This window comes from Mandrillus leucophaeus, unplaced genomic scaffold (assembly GCF_000951045.1).
Source record: "Mandrillus leucophaeus isolate KB7577 unplaced genomic scaffold, Mleu.le_1.0 Scaffold137, whole genome shotgun sequence".
In the NCBI taxonomy this organism is placed as follows: domain Eukaryota; kingdom Metazoa; phylum Chordata; class Mammalia; order Primates; family Cercopithecidae; genus Mandrillus; species Mandrillus leucophaeus.
Window position 1 is genome coordinate 571,775 of NW_012101332.1, and position 5,678 is coordinate 577,452.

Here is a 5,678-nt window from a genome sequence, read left to right on the forward strand (position 1 = left end):
GGCCTCCCAAAGTGCTGGGATTACAGGCTTGAGCCACCGCGCCCGGCTTTTTGTTTGTTTTGAGACAAAGTCTCCCTATGTCATCCAGGCTGGAGTGCAGTGACCCAATCTCAGCTCACTGCAACCTCTGCCTCCCAGGTTCAAGCGATTCTCCTGCCTCACCCTCCCAAGTAGCTGGGATTACAGGCATGTGCCACCACACCTGGCTAATTTTTTGTATTTTTAGTAGAGACAGGGTTTCACCGTGTTAGCCAGGCTGGTCTCGAACTCCTGACCTCAAGTGATCCACCCACCTCAGCCTCCCAAAGTTCTGGGACTATAGTTGTGAGCCACCACGCCCGGCCAGCATTTAATAGTAATTTCTTAATGTAAAATAGACCTTGAAAAGTAAGATGCCCAGTTAAGTGAAATCAGATTCTCTGAGAGTGAGGCCTGGACGTCAGCATATATTAGATTCCTTCGGTAATTGTGACGTGCACCTGAGGTCGAGAATCATTGAGTGAGACAGAATTCTCTTTACCCTTTTCCAGAATTGTTCATTTCTCATGTAAATGCCTTAGCATGAAAGTATTGTGATAGAAAATTCTCGTTTGGGGAATTCAAGAAAATTGCTTTCCTAATATAGGATCAATTTTTCTGGCCATCCCATGGATAGTTTATAAAGAATGAATCTCATCTGTTTTCTGGCAAAGAGTTTTATATAAACTTTTAAAATCAAATTGCTAGTTTGTATTATTCAGATTCTCTATAGCCATAATTTTGGTCAATTTTATCTGTTACTCTCCTGAAAAGAAATATGTTTGCTTCCTACAGTGATTATAATTTTATCAGTTCTTTTTATATTTCTAATTTTTTTTTTTTTTTTGAGAAGGAGACTCACCCTGTTGCCAGGCTGGAGTGCATTGGTGCAATCTCGTCTTACTGCAACCTCCAACTCCCTGCTTCAAGCGATTCTTCTGCCTCAGCCTCCCGAGTAACTGGGATTACAGGCGTGTGCAACCATGCCTGGCTAATTTTTGTATTTTTAGTAGAGATGAGGATTTCACCATGTTGGCCAGGATGGTCTCAATCTCCTGACCTCGTGATCTGCCTGCGTCGTTCTCCCAAAGTGCTGGGATTACAGGCGTGAGCCAAAGTGCTGGGATTACAGGCGTGAGCCACTCTACCGGGCCTGGTTTTTGTTTTAAACTTGTAGATTCGCATTTTCTTTGTAACTTTTTGTCATGAAATGTTGAGGAAAAGAACAGCAGACTGTCTTCTACCCACCTCCCTGCCTCCACCCCTAGTTCCTACATTCTAGCATCCTTAATTGTATCTGGAATTTTTCTGATGTCAGTGTCATCACATGGTGTTGGATGACATTAAATTCCATGTCAACCCTCCCGAAACACGCCCCTGTCACTCCAGGGTTCATGTCTGGGACCCAGCGTTCTGTGTTTGGGCATTGCCACCTCCTGCCCACCTCAGAAGCACCTGCCACCTTCCTGATCTTTGTGTGTGGTGCGCACTTGGGGGGAATGTGTATGTTAGAATAGGCAGTCTGTGATCTATCACATTATTTTGCATGGCCAAAGTGTGTGCCAGGCTCAGTTCTCCACCCCCTCTGCTAGTACTATTTGGTTAGACACAGACAGAATCTCCCCCCACTCCCCTGCCGTGTGATCCACAGCTTACTGTTTTTTTCTGAAATAAGTGCTAATTGGTTTTTAATTCCACTTGGATTTTAATGCTGCCCACTGCAGCCTTGGTCCAGGAACACTGATCTGTTTGAAGAAATGTTCCTCAGGAGGAGAATCGGCACTGCAGGGAGCTGGCAGGCTCCATCCTTCCCAGCTCACCACAGTGGCCTCAGGCCCCTGCCAGCCACACGTGTCCCTTTGCCTCGGGCTCAGCGAGGGATGCTTTGCAATGACTTGCTCACGATGGCAAGGACAGGTTTGGACAGAGCTCCCTTTCCTCCATACGTGGAGAGCTACTGGGCCTCGGTTCATGGAAGCTGGAGGAATGTTACGAGCCCAGCGTGGAGCGGTGGGTCGCAGAGTCCTGATCTGGGATCCAGGAGTGTTCCTGTGGCTTCTGGATGACTCCTGCCATGCCCACCTCCCTCTGCACCGTCCATCTGGGGCAGGCTCTGTTCTGTAGTCTGTTATGGGAGAGGCTGGATCCTGTCCTGCCAGCCATCTGGGATGGGGAGGTGATTTTGATCTGCCTCCACCCTCCTCCCCAGTGTTTTCTTCTCTCTAGAACACTGTTCAGAACTGTCCCACTCCAGGGCTGCCTCCAAAGACCCACACTCATTCATGCCCACTTATTCTGCACGTCTGCCCAGGCACTGAGGGAGGGGAAAGGCAGATGTGAGTCCGGCAGGTGGAAAACAGGAGTGTGTGGAGGCGTGGGGGTGGAGCAGCTCCTGCAAGGGCAGAACAACAATGGAGCAGTTGGGAACACAGACTACTTTGGCGGACAGGCCCAGTTTCCACGGCTGGCTGGGAAATTTGGTGCAGGTGACCTCACCCCTCTGGACCTCAGTTTCATTAGGGCTGCCATCACAAAGTACCACACACCAGTAGCCTAAACAACAGAAACATATTGTCTCAGAGTTTAGGGGGCCAGAAGTCTGAGATCAAAGTCTGGGCTGGGGCTGGGTTTGTTCCTTCTGAGGTCTATCAAGAAGACTTTATCCCATACCCCTCCCCCAGCCTCTGGTGGTTTGTGGGCATTGTTGGCATTCCATGGCTTCTGCCATAGCACCCTGATCTCTGCCCTCATCTTCATGTGGCATTCTCCCTGTGTGTCTACGTGGAAGTTTCCCCTTCTTTTTTTTTTTTTTTTGAGACAGAGTCTTGCTCTGTCGCCCAGGCTGGAGTGCAATGGCACGATCTCAGCTCGCTGCAACCTCTGCCTCCCGGGTTTACGCCATTCTCCTGCCTCAGCCTCCCAAGTAGCTAGGATTACAGGCATGTGCCACCATACCCAGGTAATTTTTGTATTTTTAGTAGAGATGGAGTTTCACCATATTGGCCAGGATGGTCTCGATCTCCTGACCTCAAGTGATCCACCCACCTCGGCCTCCCAAAATGCTGGGATTACAGGCCTGAGCCACCACACCCGGCCATCCTCATCTCTTAATGGGACAATTGCAGTCCTGATTAGCTCACTGCTTCTATTCTTGCCTCCTCTATTCCATTTCTGATTTTCATTCCAAAACCAGAAATGAAATCATGTGATATACCCCATGTGTAAAGCCTTCAGTGGTTTCCCATTTCTAGCATTCAGGGTCTTTGAGCCTCAGGTAAAAGAAAACCAAACCCAAACTGGCCAAAGGACATGAAGATAACATGATTGAAGTTCAAGGGTAAGCTGCTTTATGTGCAGCTTGAGCCAGAGCTCAGATAATATTATTACCAATGCTGGGTTTTTCTCCTTGATCTCCCAAGTTGTTTCCAGTCTCAAATTGGTTGTCCTCTGATAGTTATGATTGCAACAACTCTAGCCTGTCATCAGGTCCGGTGGAAAAAGAGAGAGTGAGTTTTTTTTTTTTTTTTTTTTTTCTTGTGGAAGCTTCTGCAAAAGTTCTGAAACTCACTGTGAGCTGGCTTGGGTCATGTGTCCAGCTGTTAACCATTGCTATGACCAGGGAGGGAAGGTGGTCAATTGGCTTAGTTAGGCCTGGGTCAGGTGTGGAACCCCATTGACACATCATGTCCCGAAACTGGATTGCAAATGAAAATAGCGTTCTTTTTTAGGAACAGAGACAATGGCTGCTAGTGGGGAACAAATCAATTACTCTCTAATATGCTCCAGTACTTACAATAACTTTCAAAAATCCTGACCTGGAATGGTGGCACATGCCTGTAGTTCCAGCTACTAGGGAAGCTGTGGTGAGAGGATCACTTGAGCCTGGGAGTTCACGGCTGCAGTGAGCCATGATCATGCCACTACACTCCAGCCTCGGCAATAAAGAGAGACCCCATCTCTGTTAAAAAGAAAAAAAGAAAAGAAAAAACCCTTATGGGCCAGGTGTGGTGGATCACCTGAGGTCAGAAATTTGAGACCAGCCTGGCCAACGTGGTGAAACCCTGTCTCAACTAAAAATACAGAAATTAGCCAGGCATGCTGGTGGGTGCCTGTAATCCCAGCTACTTGGGAGGCTGAGGCATGAGAATTATTTCAGCCGGGAGCTGGAGGTTGCAGTGAGCTGAGATCGTGCCACTGCACTCCAACCTGGGTGACAGAGTTAGACTGTGTCTAAAATAATATAATAATAATAATAATAAATCAAAAACAGAAACAAAAATCCTTATCATGGCTTATAAGGTCCCACGCGATGCAGCCTTGCCAGCCTTGCTTACTGCACACCAGCCAGTCTTTCATATTCATTTCTCAAATACGCCACACTTTCCTCCGGCCTTTGTGTGTGCCCTTCCCTATGCCTGAAATACTTTTCCTGACTGCTTGTCTTCTAGCCTTCTCCTTCTTATCCAGATCTCAGCCTAAATGTCAAGTCCTCAAAGAGGCCCTTCTGGGCTGTCCTGAATGTAAACTAGGCCCCTTGTTATTCCTGCCTGGCAAAGCTTCATAGCAGTTATCATAATATTTAATTACACGTTATGTTTGTCTTCACATGTTTAATACCCGTCTTCCTCACGGGGCTGGCTGTGAGTCCCAGGAGGTCAAGCCCAGACCTGTTACTTATTTATTTTTTTTGCTTTGCGTTGCATCCCCAGTACCTACTAGGTGTGCAAAACAAAACAAAAAACCTTTATTAAATGAATGTGGTTGAAATAGAATCATTACTCATTTAAAATTCTGGTTAGTTTGTCATTGGACTAGAGCAGGGAACAAAGTCCAGCTGGAAGTTTTTAAAACCCTGGCGGTGAAATTTCACAGTGAAAATGTTACTCGTAAGTTAAATGGATCCATAACTGCAGCCATATTTTTCTAGGCTGGTTGGTATTAGTGATACCCAAAATGACTTTCCTTTTGGAGTCTTGGGGAATGGAGATGGTACATCTCCCAACAATAAAAACTTCACGTTAAGTGGAGTACTACGATTAACACACATTTTTAATTAGCCTCTTAGTCATCTCCTATCTGAAGAGGCCAGGACAGGCATTTTAATACTTGGTTATTGGACTGCCTCTAAGGAACTCTCCCGTGCTGCAGATACGATTCTGAATCTCTGCAGTTTGTCAAGGTTCCTGCAGCTGGAAGCCGTTTTCCAGGCCGCTCTCTTCTCACTAAAGCCACAGTTCTTTCTTCTCACTAAAGCCATCTGTTCAGGCTCCGTGCAGAGGGAAGAGGTCCCTGAACTGGCATGACTGCAAAGGCGGTCGAACCCTCCTCTCCTGCAGGAGGTGGCAGGCGTGGAGGCTGTGCTGTGGATGGGCAGTGCATCTCAGAAGAGTTAGCTTCAGCAGTCATCAGGTAAAGCAAACATGCTAGAGAGTCACAACCACCTTCACATTCTAAAGATGTCAGGTATTAGTCAGGTATAGGTTTGGCTGCTGTAACAGACCCAGGATAGCAGTGGCTTAAATGAGAGGGCAGTTTATTTCCCTCCTGTGAAACAGTTTGAGAGTGAGCAGCCCAGGCCCCTGCCGTCTTGTTGCTCCCTGTTCCTGGGGTGTTTCTTTCATCTGCATGGTCCAGAATGATTCTCCGTCGTTGCCATGTGT

At 47.1% G+C, this 5,678-nt stretch overlaps 1 protein-coding gene across 1 annotated transcript in view; it reads left to right on the forward strand.

Moving 5' to 3' along the window:
* Positions 1-5,678, forward strand: part of SIPA1L3 (signal-induced proliferation-associated 1 like 3) — a 381,648-nt gene that overhangs the window by 66,713 nt on the left and 309,257 nt on the right. The gene's annotated exons all lie outside the window — the stretch shown is intronic.